The sequence below is a fragment of the Hyla sarda genome, chromosome 7 (assembly GCF_029499605.1).
Source record: "Hyla sarda isolate aHylSar1 chromosome 7, aHylSar1.hap1, whole genome shotgun sequence".
NCBI lineage: Eukaryota > Metazoa > Chordata > Amphibia > Anura > Hylidae > Hyla > Hyla sarda.
In genome coordinates, this window is record NC_079195.1 from 153,264,594 (window position 1) to 153,281,541 (window position 16,948).

Consider the following 16,948-nt stretch of genomic DNA (forward strand, 5'->3'; position numbering starts at 1 on the left):
TCGGTAACCGTCTTTGTTTTGATCAGACTTTTTGATCGCTTTTTATTTATTTTTTTTTTGTATAAAAAGTGACCAAAAATACGCTATTTTGGACTTTGGAATATTTTTTGCGTGTACGCCATTGACCGTGCAGTTTAATTTGTGATATATTTTTATAGTTCGGACATTTAGGCACATGGCGATACCACTTTTTTTTTAAATGGGAAAAGGGGGGTGATTCAGATTTTTATTAGGGAAGGGGTTAAATCACATTTGTTAACTCTTTTTTTTAACTTTTTTTATGCAGTGTAATAGCTCCCTCTGGGGGGGGGGGGGGGGGGGAGTATACACTGATTGCAGGCACTCTTCAATGCATTGCCATAGGAATGCACTGATCAGTGTTTTCTGCACTTGAATGCTCAAGCCTGGATTTCAGGCTTGGAGCAATCAAACGCTGATCAGATGTCGAGGAGGAAGGTAAGGCACCTCCCACTGTCCTCTCAGCTGTTCGGAATGAAGCGATTTCACCGCGGCGGTCCCAAACAGTCTCCCGTTTTAGATGCCACGATCAACTTTGATTGCGGCGCCTAAAGGGTTATTACCGAACATCAGCCCGATCGGCAATGTCCGTTATTAGCCGCGGGTCCTGGTTGCTGATAGCAACCGGGACCCCACAGATAGAAGTGCGCTCAGCCTCTGAGAGTGCTTCACAGATCGTGAGCCAGACAAAGATGTAAATATACGTCCGTGGTCTTTTAAGGGGTTAAAGGTTAAAGATTTTACCATATATAACCCTTGACAATGCGTCATATTTACATTAAAATCTTTATTCTTACCATCCCTGTAGGACATTTTTGGCCCCATAGATGGTGATGACATTAACCTCTTAAGGACCCAGTCATTTTACACCTTAGGACCCGGCCATTTTTTGAACATCTGACCACTGTCACTTTAAACATTAATAACTCTGGAATGCTTTTAGTTATCAATCTGATTCCGAGATTGCTTTTTCGTGACATATTCTACTTTAACATAGTGGTAAAAGAAAATTGTAACTTGCATCCTTTCTTGGTGAAAAATTAGAAAATTTTGCATTTTTCTAACTTTGAAGCTCTCTGTTTGTAAGGAAAATGGATATTCAAAATATTTAATTATTTTTTTCACATATACAATATGTCTACTATATGTTTGCATCATAAAATTGACAAGTTTTTACTTTTGGAAGACACCAGAGGGCTTCAAAGTTCAGCAGCAATTTTCCAATTTTTCACAAAATTTCCAAACTCACTATTTTTCAGGGACCAGTTCAGGTTTGAAGTGGATTTGAAGGGTCTTCATCTTAGAAATACCCCACAAATGACCCCATTATAAAAACTGCACCCCCCCAAAGTATACAAAATGATATTCGGCCAGCCTTTTAACCCTTTATGTGTTTCACAGGAATAGCAGGAAAGTGAAGGAGAAAATTCACAATCTTCATTTTTTACACTCTCATGTTCTTGTAGACCCAATTTTTGAATTTTTACGAGGGGTAAAAGGAGAAAATGTATACTTATATTTGTAGCCAAATTTCTCTCTAGTAAGCACATATCTCATATGTCTATGTAAAGTGTTCGGTGGGCGCAGTAGAGGGCTCAAAACCGAAGGAGTGACAAGGGGATTTTGGAGAGTACGTTTTTCTGAAATGGTTTTTGGGGGGCATGTTGCATTTAGGAAGCCCCTATGGTGCCAGGACAGCAAAAAATACCCACATGCCATACCATTTTGGAAACAAGACCCCTTGAGGAACGTAACAAGGAATAAAGTGAGCCTTAATACCCCACATGTGTTTCACGACTTTTGCATATGTAAAAAAATAAAATAAAATTTCACTAAAATGTGTGATTCCCCCCAAATTTAACATTTTTGCAAGGGTTAATAGCAGAAAATACCCCCCAAAATTTGTAACCCCATCTCTTCTGAGTATGGAGGTACCCCATAGGTTGACCTGAAGTGCACTACGAGCGAACTACAATGCTCAGAAGAGAAGAAGTCATATTTGGCTTTTTGAGAGCAAATTTTGCTCGGGGGGCACTTCGCATTTAGGAAGCCCCTATGGTGCCAGGACAGCAAAATAACCCCCACATGGCATACCATTTTGGAAACTAGACCCCTTGAGGAACGTAACAAGGGGTACAGTGAGCATTTACCCCCACTGGTGTCTGTCAGATCTTTGGAACAGTGGGCTGTACAACATTTTTAATTTGCACAGCCCACTGTTCCAAAGATCCGTCAGACACCAGTGGGGGGTAAATTCTCACTGCACCCCTCATTACATTCCATGAGGGGTGTAGTTTCCGAAATGGGGTCACATGTGGGGTTTAGTTTTTTTTGCGTTTGTCAAAACCGCTGTAACAATCAGCCACCCCTGTGCAAATCACCTCAAATGTACATGGCGCACTCTCCCTTCTGCGCCTTGTTGTGCGCCCCCAGAGCATTTTGCGCCCACATATGTGGTATCTCCGTAGTCGGGAGAAATTGCATTACAAATTTTGGGGGCTTTTTTTCCCTTTTACCTCTTGTCAAAATGAAAAGTATAGGGCAACACCAGCATGTTAGTGTAAAAAATTTATTTTTTTACACTAACATGCTGGTGTAGATCCCAACTTCACATTTTCATAAGGGGTGAAAGGAGAAAAAGCCCCCCAAAATTTGTTAGGCAATTTCTCCCGAGTACGGAGATACCCCATATGTGGCCCTAAACTGTTGCCTTGAAATACGACAGGGCTCCAAAGTGAGAGCGCCATGCGCATTTGAGGCCTAAATTAGGGATTTGCATAGGGGTGGACATAGGGGTATTCTACGCCAGTGATTCCCAAACAGTGTCCCTCCACCTGTTGCAAAACTCCCAGCATGCTTGGACAGTCAACGGCTGTCCAGCAATACTGGGAGTTGTTGTTTTTCAACAGCTGGAGGCTCCATTTTGGAAACAGTGGCGTACCAGATGTTTTTCATTTTTATTGGGGAGGGGAGGGGGGCTGTGTAGGGGTATGTGTATATGTAGTGTTTTTTACTTTTTATTTTATTTTGTGTTAGTGTAGTGTAGTGTTTTTAGGGTACAGTCACATGGGCGGGGGGTTACAGCGAGTTTGAGCTGCCGCGCAAAATTTGCTGCATCGCAAACTTGCAGCCTACATTCACAGGGGGGGGGACCTCCAGCTGTTGCAAAACTACAACTCCCAGCATGCACAGTCTATCAGTGCATGCTGGTAGTTATAGTTTTGCAACAGCTGGTGGCACACGGGTAGGGAAACACTGAGTTAGGAAACAGACAATGTTTCCCAACCAGTGTGCCACCAGTTGTTGCAAAACCACAACTCTCAGCATTCTCAAACATGCTGGGAGTAGTAGTTCGGCAACATCTTTAGAGCCAGATGTTGCCGAACTACAACTCCCAGCATGCTGGGAGTTGTAGTTTTGCAACATCTGGAGGACTACAGTTTGCAGACCACTAATACAGTGGTTCTCAATCTGTGCCCTTCGAGATTTTGCAAAACTACAACTCCCAGTATGCCAAAACTGTCCAGGCATGCTGGGAGTTGTAGTTCTGCAACATCTGAAGGGCCAGATGTTACAGAACTACAACTCCCAGCATGCCTGGACAGTAAGGGCATGCTGAGGATGTGTAGTTTTGCAACATCTGGAAGGGCACAGTGGTCTCCAAACTGTGGACCTCCAGATGTTGCAAAACTGCAACTCCCAGCATGCCCAGACGCCAAGGGCTGTCTGGGCATGCTGGGAGTTGTAGTTTACAGGGTCCAAATACAGCAATGCATGTCGCTTTACGGCGACGTGCATTGCTGTAAAGGGCCCGGCCGCGGCTGAAGATCTACTCACCTGTCGCCGCCGCCGCCGCTGTCTTCATCGCCGGGATCCGGGTCTTCAGGGACGAGGTAAGTACCGGGGCCGCTCCCCAGCTCTCCCCCGTCCCCCGCAGCGTCCTCCGGTCTTCCTCCCGTCCTCTCCGGACTTCCAGGGGCCGGGCAGGGCGGGAGGAAGTAACCGCCCCCCCCCCTTGCAATTGGTCGGTTAGTTAACCGACAGATCGCAGGGAATAGGAGGAGGTGGCAGGCTTGCCACCTCGCTCCTATTCTTTAGCATGGTCCTGGCTGTCTGTGACAGCCGGGATCATGCGAAATTACTGGGCGGTCGGGTCCCAGAGACCCGATCAGCCCGGTATCGCCGCAGATCGCAAGGGCGATTTCCCTTGCGATTTGCGGCGATCGCCGACATGGGGGGCCTACATGGCCCCCCTCAGCGTTTGCCCTGGATGCCTGCTGAAGGATTTCAGCAGGCATCCAGTTCCGATCTCTGCCCGGCGCGCGGCAGAGACCGGAAAACGCCAGGGCCCAGGGTGTGAGGGCGTATCCATACGCCCTGGGTCCTTAAGAGGTTAAGTTTCTGAGTTAACCCCCACCACCCGTGAGAAGTCCCCTGAGGAGGAGGGGGGGGGGGGGTAGGGAGTCGATACTTACCTAGTACAGTCGCTTTAGGTCCAAGGGGTGTCACTACGGGTGGAGGTAAGTACAGCTCCCCGCCAGGGGACTACTTACGGGGCAGAGGAGGTGATTTACACACTTTATATACTCACCATCTATCTGGATCTGACTTTCTCACAGAGCAGCTGACACATAATCTTTGTGGGATGGAGCCTTTTCATGGAACGATTGTTTTAATCTACATCATAAATTCTATTTCTATAAGCTAAAAAGCAAAAAGCTGGGTGAACATCCTAAAGCTCCTTTTACATAGACAACTTTTTTATACAAGAATTGACTGGCTACCGTATTTTTCGTCCTATAGGACGCACCGGCGTATAAGACGCACCCAATTTTTAGGGACAAAATCTAAAAAAATAAAGATTTTTAACCCAATAGTGGTCTTCAACCTGCGGACCTCCAGATGTTGCAAAACTACAACTCCCAGCATGCCCGGACAGCCGTTGGCTGTCCGGGCATGCTGGGAGTTGTAGTTTTGCAACATCTGGAGGTCCGCAGATTGAAAACCACTGCAGGAGGAGGTAATACTCACGTGTCCCCGCCGCTCCGGACCCGTCACCGCTGCCCTGGATGTCGCTCCATCGCTGTTGCCGTGTCCCCGTCGCTCCGGAACGTCTCTGCTGCCGGCCGGGTATCCTCGCTCTCCGTCGCCGCCACCACGTCGTTACGTACGCAGACGCACGTACGCGACGACGTGATGACGAGGAAGGAGAGCGCCGGCCATACAGGGGATCCCTGAACGGAGAAGACACCGAGGAGGTAGGTAAGGTCCCCCCCGGTGTCCTGTAAGCACTAACCCGGCTATTCAGTCGGGCTGTTCGAGACCGCCGCGGTGAAATCGCGGCGGTCCCGAACAGCCCGACCAAACAGCCGGGTTAGTGTCACTTTCCCTTCAGACGCGGCGGTCAGCTTTGATCGCCGCGTCTGAAGGGTTAATACAGGGCATCACCGCGATCGGTGATGTCCTGTATTAGCCGTGGGTCCCGGCCGTTGATGGCTGCAGGGACCGCCGCGATAGGGGTGTATTCGCCGTATAAGACGCACCGACTTTTTCCCCCCAGTTTTGGGGAAGAAAAAGTGCGTCTTATACGGCGAAAAATACGGTATATACAAGTCTATCTTTATTTGCTGAAGAGGTACTAAACAGGGGTGGCCACTCTCACCTATCACTGTGTGCAGCACATCCCGTTTACATGGGGAGATGCACTTAAAGGGGTTATCCAACAAACTGAATTAGAAAAAACAAAACTCAGATCATTAAAGGGGTACTCCGGTGAAAAACTTTTTTTTTTAATCAACTGGTGTCAGAAAGTTAAACAGATTTGTAAATTACTTCTATTAAAAAATCCTTATCCTTCCTGTACTTATTAGCTACAGCGTACAGCTTATTGTACTACAGCGGAAATTATTTTCTTTTTTGAAACACAGAGCTGTCTGCTGACATCGTGAGCACAGTGCTCTCTGCTGACATCTCTGTCCATTTTAGGAACTGTTCAGAACAGCATATGTTTGCTATGGGGATTTCCTTTTACTCTGGACAGTTCCTAAAATGGACAGAGATGTCAGCAGAGAGCACTGTGCTCATGGTGTCAGCAGACAGCTCTGTGTTTCAAACGGAAAAGAATTTCCACTGTAGTATTCAGCAGCTAATAAGTACAGGAAGGATTAAGATTTTTTAATAGAAGTGATTTACAAATCTGTTAAACTTTCTGGCACCAGTTGATTTAAAAAAAAAAAAAAAAAAAACCTTGCATCTATTATTCTACTGTGACCTATTTATCTCCTGTACGTGGCTCTGATACACCTTTCTGCCCTCCTGCTTGTTCCCTTCCCTGCACACTGTCTTTAAACTACAGGTTCCAGGATTCTTTGCTGCCGCTCTGTGCTCACTTCCTCCTAACTGCCGTTTTCTGCCCCAGTCCCTTGGTCAGCCCCAACACTCGGAATGTTACTAATCAACCATTCCCATCCTGCTAGAAACCTGCTGTACTATAAAGCAATGATTCACAAAATGCGTGCCTCCATCTGTTGCAAAACTACAACTCCCAGCATTCCCAAAAAGTCCATCTGTGCATGCGTGGAGTTGAAGTTTTAAAGTTTTTAAACAGCTGAAGGCACCCTTTTTGGGAAACACTGCTAAATAGTATAAATAAATATATATATATATATATATATATATATATACTATATAAAAATATACCATATTTTAGTATTGCTATAGTGTATTTACATATATTTGTGAGGTGAAATTGAAAAAGTGCAAATTTGGGGTTTTTCTTTTTTTTTGCCATTCACCTGATGCCAGTCAAACTTACATGTTATTTTGATGTTTTAGGTCAGCCTGATTACACCATTAACAAATTTGTTTAGTTTCCATCATGTTTTACAAATTTAATTTATATATTTTTTAAATTTTTTAACCTGTCCAGGACCAAGGGCGTACAGGTACGCCCTCGAGCCCTGGTACTTAAGGACCAAGGGCATATATGTACGCCCTGGTCCCATTAACTGGTTTAAATAATTCTCACCAGCAGAGAAGGGGTTAAACCAGGTGGGTCCCAGTTGATATGCAGAGCCAGGACCCACGGCTATTGCCGGGCACCACCGATCAGGCCGATGCCCGGCATTAACCCTTTAGACGCCACAATCAAAGTTTATCACAGCATCTAAAATTATATTAAAACTATCCCAGCAGTTCAGCAGAGCTGGTCGGGACTATCGCAACAAAAGCGCGATGTCCCGATCAGCTTACTGGAAGACGAGAGGATCCTCACCTGCCTCTTCATCGTCTGTTCGGTGATCTGCTGTTCCAAGCCTGCTCAGGAAGCTAAAGCAGCAGAGCGCCAAGAACACTGATCAATGCTATGCTACGGCATAGCATTGATCAGTGTAAGCAATCATAAGATTGCATGTTATAGCCCCCTGTGGGGGATAAAAAATAAATAAATAAAGTGAATTACCCTTCCCTATTAAAAGTTTAAAGGGGTACTCCGGTGCTTAAACATCTTATCCCCTATCCAAAGGATAGGGGATAAGATGCTTGATTGCAGGAGTCCCGCCGCTGGGGACCCCTGTGAACTTGCACATGGCACCCCGTTTGTAATCAGTCCCTGGAGCATGTTTGCTGCGGGTCTGATTACTGTTGATCACGGGGCCGGCGGCGTGTGACGTCGCGCCTCCGCCCCCGTGTGACCTCACGCTCCGCCCCTCAATGCAAGTCTATGGGAGGGGGCATGACAGCTATCACGCCCCCTCCCATAGGCTTTCATTGAGGGGCGGAGCGTGAAGTCCCACGGGACAGAGGCGTGACGTCACACGCCTTTGGATAGGGGATAAGATGTTTAAGCACCGGAGTACCCCTTTAAATCACCCCCTTTTCCCATTTTTTAAATAAACAATGTAATAATAAATAAAAATAATCATATGTGGTGTGCCAATGTCCAAACTATTAAATATATAAGGTTAGCTAAATACAAGGTCAGGTAAACCGCACGATCGATGGCGTACGCGTAAAAAAATACCAAAGTCCAAAATTGTGCATTTTTGGTCACTTCATATACTATAAAAAAATTCATAAAAAGCCATCAAAACAAAAATGGTACCGATAAAAACTAAAGACCACGGCGCAAAAAATTAGCCCTCAAATATCCCCATATGAGAAAAAATAAAAAAGTTATAGGGGTCAGAAGATGTCAATTTTAAACATACAAATTTTGGTGCATGTAGTTAGGATTTTTTTAAAGTAGTAAAATAAAATAAAACCTACATAAATTGGAACTCAGGAAGATGGGGATCCCTTACAGGTGGGGCTTCCCCACGAAGCTCCTTGTGCAACACCGCAACAAGATGCACGTCATCTCCTCGGTCCCGGAGGGACATGAGCTTTTGAATGGATGGGACCCTGAGGCTCCTGGACGCCTCGATCCACAGCCCCGCTCCCCTGATCAAGGACCCTCGGTGCCTCCCTGAGCCGGACTGTGAGCTGTCAGCTTCAGACCTTCACCGCCAAGATTGGTTGTCTCATGTCTAAGAGCGTGTTATCCCCTATGGCTTTTGATGCTTAGTACATAATACAGTTTATTATTTTTCACGTTCCCGAATTATAGGTGTCTGTTGATATCTACTCCATTGTTTTTGACATGTTAGTTTGCTTTTACTTTTCTTTTCTTTTGCTTGCAGTGCTTTACACACCAGCTTCACTGACTGGGCGTCCTGTGACTGGAGAGGGCGGTGAGCGACGGGTGAGTCTTGCTGCGCTGGTGCATCCCCTTTTTCTTTTCCCTCTTCTTCTCCTCCTTACTCGCTCTTCGCTATTATTTTGCCACTTTCCCCCCTCCCTTCCACATCCCACCTTTTCATCTCTGGTTCCTTTTCCTCCTCCGCACTTATTAGCTGACTCCCACCTAGTGATTATGGGTATTAAGGTAATGTCCCTGAATGTGAACGGACTTAACAGTCCTCAGAGACGAAACTTTCTCTGGCGAGAGGCGTTGCGCAATCCTGTGGACATACTGTGCATCCAGGACACACGTGTACTCTACTCATCCCCCACCTCTGCGTCATAGAAAATTTCCGACTATTGTCTCTTCTGAATATGTTAAGAAGAAACGGGGGGTCCTAATAGCGTTTAGCGATAACCTTGCAGTCAACATACAGCAAACAGTGATTGATCCTCAAAGTCGCTACATCATCATAGTGGGTCTCATTGATAATACTGAATACACTATAGTGAATCTATACGCTCCTAATGCAGGTCAGGGTAGTTTTTTACTGAGGTTGATTAAGAAGGTGGACAGGATCCGGAGGGGTTCCCTGGTGGTGTGTGGAGACTTTAACTCAGTGGCGTCTCCTCCTCTAGACTGCTCCACCAATACTAGCATGCGCAGCTTTTCGCTAACAAATTTCCTAATGGCTCATGACCTTTTTGATATATGGAGACTGCAGCATGCTACAGAGCGTGGGTACACACACTGCTCAGCTAGATTTCATTCTTTCTCCCGCATAGACATGATTCTGATAGGTAGGTCCCTACTAGATAGAATCTCAGGGTCTGACATTGGTCTTAGGACGTGGTCAGACCACGCGCCGGTCTCTGTGACCATATCGGATGCTTTCCCTAAACATTCTGATTTTGTGTGGCGCGCCAATTCCCACCTCATTGCAAACAACACACATGCTTCCTTTCTAGAAACCGTCCTGACAGAATACTTCACCCTGAATACGACCCCTGACGTCGATCCCACAACAGTATAGGCGGTGGTGAGGGGTTCATTTATTCAGTTGGGGGCTACCCTGAAAAGACGTAGGACACTTGAGCTAAATGAGTCCCTCAACAAGATCAGGGCTTTAGAGGCCATTCAGCAATCGTCCCCAGCTGGTGACGTTGGAGACACTGCTGAACATCTGCGGGCCGAGCGGCTGCATATGAGGAGACTCTTGTTGCATGACTACGAGAAATCACTTAGTCTAAACTATCTTACTATGTCCACGACAATAAAGTAGGATCACTTCTAGCGAAAAAACTGAAACCTGAGTTCCTCAAGCAGCGTATCTCTACCCTTAAACACCCTTCTACTCTGCAACCTCAAACCTCCCCCTGCCAAATAGCAAACGCCTTTAAAGAGTACTATGAAGCACTCTATAATCTTAATCAAGACCCCTCATGTCCTCAGCCTCTTCAACCTGACATTGACACCTTCCTTGCCTCTCTACATCTCCCTCAACTCTCTCCTTCTGCTTTATCTATTCTAAATCGGCCTATCTCCCCTCAGGAAATAGCTGACGCTGTTAAGACTATGCCCAGCAACAAGGCACCGGGACCGGATGGTCTCCCCAATGAGTACTATAAGAGATTCTTACCCATATTACTCCCTCACTTACACCTAATGTTCACAACATCTGTACAGATGGGCTCTCTTCCAGCGGATATGCTAGATGCCCTCATAACCACTATCCCGAAGCCTGGCAAATCCCATGACTTGCCTTCAAATTATCGCCCTATTTCACTCCTTAACGGGGACATTACCTATACGCGAAGGTGATTGCGGCCCGTCTTCGGTCCTTTATGCCCGCTTTACTTTGGGAGGAGCAGGTAGGGTTCACACTGGGTCGCCAGGCCCCCGATAATACATGGCGGGTTATCTCCCTGCTACAACATTGTGAGGGTGGGGGAGTCCCTGCGATCTTTTTGACCCTGGATGCGGAGAAAGCTTTCGACAGGGTGAGCTGGCCTTATGCTTTTTCTGCCTTAAGGGCCTTTGGTTTTGAGGGCCCTATCGTTTCCGCTATACAGGCTTTGTACTCTAACCCTGTTGCGAAGGTTTTTACTAATGGAGCACTCTCTGGCCATTAGTAAATGGCAGGGATGCCCCCTTTCGCCCTTGATTTTTCTCATTGCTATAGAGCCTCTAGCCCAAGCGATTCGCTTACACCAGAACATTTAGGGGATTACAGTGGGGGACAGGGAGCATAAATTAGCACTTTTTGCTGACGATGTGCTCTTGACCTGGATTGGCAGCGTCACTCTGTTGACTATCTGGGTATTAAACTCACCTCACCCTCCTCTTCTCTGTTTGCCTCCAACTTCCTACCGCTCCTTTCCACTCTGTCCACTTTTCTCTCTACCTATGACAAACGCATGCTATCCTGGTTCGGCCGTATTGCGGCATTCAAAATGATGCTCCTGCCGAAGATGCTATACCTCTTCCGAACTCTCCCCATAGCTATTCCCCAATCCTACTTTAATTCTGCTAACAGGCTGCTGGATGATTTCATCTGGCAGAATAAGAGACCTAGAGTCTCTAGGCGAGTCATGACACACCATAGGGGAATGGGAGGCCTGGGCAGACCAGACCTGGAGGATTATTATAGGGCTGCTATTCTAGACCAGATGACACATTGGTGGTCAGGGAACTCCAACAAGTTGTGGGTATCTGTTGAGACAGCCCACAGCACGGATTGCTCCCTTAGATCAAGGATTCTGACTCCCCTAGCAAATAAACCACCTCTCCCCACCCCTCTTTCGGCAATTAATGTTACGGACAGGATCTGGGCTACTAGCATTGCAAAATTCCCCACTCTAATCCAATGTCCTGCTAACCTTATCCCCCTTGAGCAACTACTCCTACACATACCTGACCTGGATCTTTCTTTGTGGAAAGCTGCGGGCATTCATACCATACAAGACATTTTAGACGACTCAGGCACAGTTCATTTCCCATCAATCCGAGATCGTTACAACATCCCACATACGGAATTTTACAAGAGCCTTCAGATTAGAAGCCTACTTAACACGGGATGGTTATGCTCTTTTAGACTGCCTCCGAGAATGCTAGGCTCGCTGGGATCATCGGGCCCCCTGAGGGGTGGGATTACACTTTTCTATGATATGCTGAATGGAAAGACGGAACTCGTCCCTCTGCCATTCATGTCCCGTTGGGAGGGTGAACTCGGAGTCTCAATCTCCTAACAGTGGAAACTGGCCTTCCAGACTATTAGAGATAGCTTCAAATGTGCGAACCATCAAGAGGCAATGTTCAAGACCATACATAGGTGGTACTTTACACCCCACAGATTGCACAAAATAGACGCTGCCTGCTCGGAGAGGTGTTGGAGGGGGTGCGGCCGAGAGGGAACTCTGCTACACGTCCTTTGGGACTGTCCAGCTCTGGGTAATCTTTGGAGGAATCGAGTTAGTAATCTCTAGGATGATGGGGATAGCCTTCTCACTGTCTCCTATAATGGCCCTTCTAATGATTGGTCTGGATGAGATCCCTTATGACTCACGCACTGTGATTGCACACCTCCTCATGTCAGCTAAATTATTTATTACCAGGCACTGGAAATCTCCTACTGTGCCTACCTTATCTGAAATATTGGCCAACGTAAACCTCTCCTATGACTATGAAAGAGCGTTCACCTTGGCTAACCTGTCTGAACCCCGCTTCCAAAAGAGGTGGGAGGTGTGGAAGCGCAGTGCACATTATGTCCCCCTGGGAATGCATACTGGCTGAAGTCCTTCCATATGATCTTTCACTGTCTTCCCTGACTCTGCTACGTCCCATCTGTTCTCCTCCCTATCTTTTTTCTAAGGGGGGTGCGCCACGTGTTGCTCACACATTGCTCACATTTTACCTTGCCTTCTGCCCGCCTGCTTTTTGCCTCACCGCCTTCTCCAGTTCACATAGTGTCACACGCCAACTTGGCCTTTTCTAAGTGCTGATCGGGGCGGCTGCTCCGAGTCAACAGTCTTTATGATGTACTGCTACATTAATATTCTTGATTGTTTAAACCAATTTGTTTGTGTTTGATATTTGGGTAACGGTCTTTTTCTTTTGCCCCTTGTTTGTCAGCTCTAGAACACTGTCAATCGTACTCATTTGGAAGGTTTATTACCTTGACAGTAAAGAGTGGTTTATAGTCCATTACATCTTACATTTACCCGCAGTTTTATGTCTAACTGACCGCACCCATAATGGATGCACTACCTATTTGCTTTCTATTTGGATAGCTGTGCCCTTCCGTACTATATTCTAATACCCGATTACCCTTTTTGGTTCAATTAGTTACTGTTTTTTCCAGGATGCGGAGATTGCTTCGACTAGTAGCTATGTCTTCCCTACATTTTCTCCTATGCAATGTTTCTCTTGTGTCCTTGCCTACTGTGTGGTATCCGTTTTGTATTGTAAAACTTGAATAAAAATTTTAAAATTAAAAAAACCTACATAAATTGGATATCCTTGTAACCGTATGGTCCTACAAAATAAAGATCAGGTATAATTTTTACCGAAAATTGCACTGTGTAGAAAATGAATCCCTCAAAAGTTAGAAAATGGCATTTTTTTCAATTTCACCCCATAAATATACTTTTTGGGGTTTTGCAGTAGATTTTGATTGATGTCATTACAAAGTACAATTAGTGGCGCAAAAAGCAAGCTCTTATATGGGTCTGTAGGTGCAAAATTGACATCTTCGCGTGCTGGGATGTATGCATACATCCTAGCGATCTCCGGCGGCGACAGGACCCAGCTGTCAATCACAGCCGGAGTCCCGCCACAGCTGCCGAAGCCGCGATCGCGCCGGTCCCGGCAGCATTAACCCCATAGATGCCATGATCAATGCTGTTCACTGCATCTAGGGTGTTGACAGGGGGAGGGCGCTCCCCCTGTTCACCAATAGCGGCACCGCGATACAATCGCGGGTCGCCATTGATTGCTATGGCAGCAGGAGGTCAGATTATGACCTCCTGTTTGCCTACTACGGAAGCCAGTGAGCTCCAGCCACAGGCTGGATCGCACAGGCTGTACAGTGTGCAGCTGATCGGGTCATACTGTGCTGCAGTACAAATGTATTGCAGCATAGTATAACCTGTAAAAAGGGTAAAAACATTTTTTTTAAAGTTCTTCAATAAAAGTATGAAGTGTAAAAAAAAAAAAATGCCCCTTTCCCAATAAAAGCCCTGTATTATCACAAAAAGATCAAAAACACAAATCATATACATAATAGGTATTGCCATATCCGTAATGACGTGTACTATAAAACCATAATGTAAATTATCCTGCACAGTGAACACAGTGTAACAAAAAACAAAACAAAACAAAAAAAAAAGCTAAATTATCCAATTTTGGTACAAATAGCAGAATAAAAAAGATCAACAGTTAGCAAAAATAATATCAATAAAAAGTACAGCTCACCCTGCAAAAAATAAGCCCTTACTCAATGGCGTCGGACAAAAAAGAAAAAAGTTAAGGCTTTTGCTCAGAAAAGGAAAAAGAACATAGAAAGCTATATAAAATGGGTATCGCCATAATTGTACTGACCCAAAGTATAAATAGAACATCACTTTTACCGCACAGTGTACACCATAAAAAAATTTAATAAAATTAAAACGCCAGAAATTTTCCAGTTTTTCACAATATTTTGGAGTTTTTCACAAAAAATGCTGCATGTGTCAAGAAAAATGCACCACTTATATAAAGTACAATATGTCACGAAAAAACTCAGAATCGCTCCGCTCAGAAAATGCGTTGTAAAGTTATTACCATTTAAAGAGATATATGTCCAATTTTTTTTTAAAAAGAGCCTGGTCATTAAAGGAGAACTACGGGATTGAAAAATGTATCCTTTATCTTAAGGATAGGGGAGAAGTTTCAGATCGCGGGGGGTCCGACCGCTGGGGCGTGGTTAGAGAGGGCGTGTTGACCACCGCACGAAGCAGCGGCCGACATGCCCCCTCCATACACTCCTATGGGAGAGCAGGAAATTGCCGAAGGCAGCGCTTCGGCTCTCCCATAGCAGTAAATAGAGGGCACGTGTCAGCCACCGCCTCATGCGGTGGTCGACACGCGCTCTCTATGCAGAGAGCCGAGGCCCCGTACGGGAGATCGTGGGGGGCCCCAGCGGTTGGACCCCCCGGATCTGAAACTTATCCCCTATCCTTAGGATAGGGGATAAAATTTTCAATCCCGTAGTTCTCCTTTAAGGTAAAAAATGGGTCCGTCCTTAAGGGGTTAAGGTCAAAGTGGTTTAGTCCTTAAGGGGTTAAAAAAATATTCCTGACCCCTATAACATTTTTATTTTTCCGTATACTGGGCTGTATGATGACAAATTTTTGGGACCGTAATATGCTGTTTGTATTGGTACCACTTTGGTATTGACTTTTTATTACTTCATTTTTTTTCTAGGATATGATGTTATAAACATAAAAAATTATTGTTTTTTTAATTTTACACTAACGCCATTGACCGTACGGGAAAATTTTATTTTTTAATAGTTTGCACGCGTCAATACCAAATATGTTAATTTTTATTATGTTTACTTATTTTAATATGGAAAATGGGAAAAGGGAGGTGATATGAACTTTTAATATGGAAGGCGTTAATGGGTGTTTTTAAAATTTTTTATATATATATATATATATATATATATATATATATATATATATACCAATAAAGAGCAGCACATCCAATATAAGAAATCCCAGGGTGCCAGCCAATTGGATCTCGGTGCTCCGATCCTTGTTTTACATATAATTGATAGAAGGCAGCACACCAACTTGAGTGAAATCCAATGTTTTTTATTCCATGTAGGAGAGACAACATTTCAGCGATCTCACACCGCCATTTTCAAAAATGGCGGTGTGAGATCGCTGAAACGTTGTCTCTCCTACATGGAATAAAAAACATTGGATTTCACTCAAGTTGGTGTGCTGCCTTCTATCAATTATATATATATATATATATATATATATATATATATATATATATATATATATATAATTTTTTTTTTTTTTTTAAATACACTTTATTAGGAGGAATCATTAGATTACTGATTCAGATCAATGCAGCTCTATCGAACTCCATTGATCTGTAACATACATAGTAACATAGTTCATGAGGTTGAAAAAAGACCATCAAGTCCATCAAGTTCAACCTATATCCCTACTGAGTCCCTACTGAGTTGATCCAGAGGAAGGCAAAAAACCCTCAAACTAGAGGTAAAAATTCCTTCCCGATTCCAAATATCGCAGTCAGAATAAATCCCTGGATCAACGTTCTGTCCCTATAAATCTAGTATACATAACCAGCGATGTTATTACCGTACTGTCCAAAAATGCATCCAGACCCGTTTTGAACTCTTTTACAGAGTTCACCATGACCACCTCCTCAGGCAGAGAATTCCACAGTCTCACTGCTCTTACAGTAAAGAACCCCGTCTGTGCTGGTGTAGAAACCTTCTTTCCTCTAAACGTAGAGGATGCCCCCTTGTTATAGATACAGTCCTGGGTATGAATAGATCATGGGAGAGATCTCTGTACTGTCCCCTGATATATTTATACATAGTTATTAGGTCGCCCCTAAGCCTTCTTTTTTCTAAACTAAATAACCCTAATTCTGATAATCTTTCTGTGTACTGTAGTCCTCGCATTCCCCGTATTACTCTGGTTGCCCGTCTTTGAACCCTCTCCAGCTCCACTATATCTTGTACACTGGTGCCCAGTACTGTACACAGTATTCCATGTGTGGTCTGACTAGTAATTTGTACAGCAGTAGAATTATTTCCTTGTCATGGGCATCTATGCCCCTATTGATGCACCCCATGATTTTATCAGCCTTGGCAACAGCTGCTAAATTTACTGTTAACTAAGACTCCCAAGTCCTTTTCTATGTCAGTCGTCCCAAGTGTTCTCCCATTTAATACATAATCCCAGCCCGGATTTTTCCTCCCCATGTGCATTACCTTACATTTATCAGTGTTGAACCTCATTTGCCACTTCCCAGCCCAAACCTCTAACCTATCAAGATCCAGTTTTAACAGTGCACTGTCCTCTATTAAGTATCCAAGCAAGATACAGCTCACTCCTGCTGTGCGCACACCTGTTTCTCGGACCCGCCGGCACCGCCCCGGCTTCCACAATAGATCCAACACAAACG

At 44.8% G+C, this 16,948-nt stretch overlaps 1 protein-coding gene across 4 annotated transcripts in view; it reads right to left on the reverse strand.

Annotated features, from left to right (window-relative positions):
* The window catches only part of LOC130282588 (DPY30 domain-containing protein 1-like), a 180,214-nt gene that overhangs the window by 113,776 nt on the left and 49,490 nt on the right, over nt 1-16,948 (reverse strand). The window lies entirely within an intron of this gene.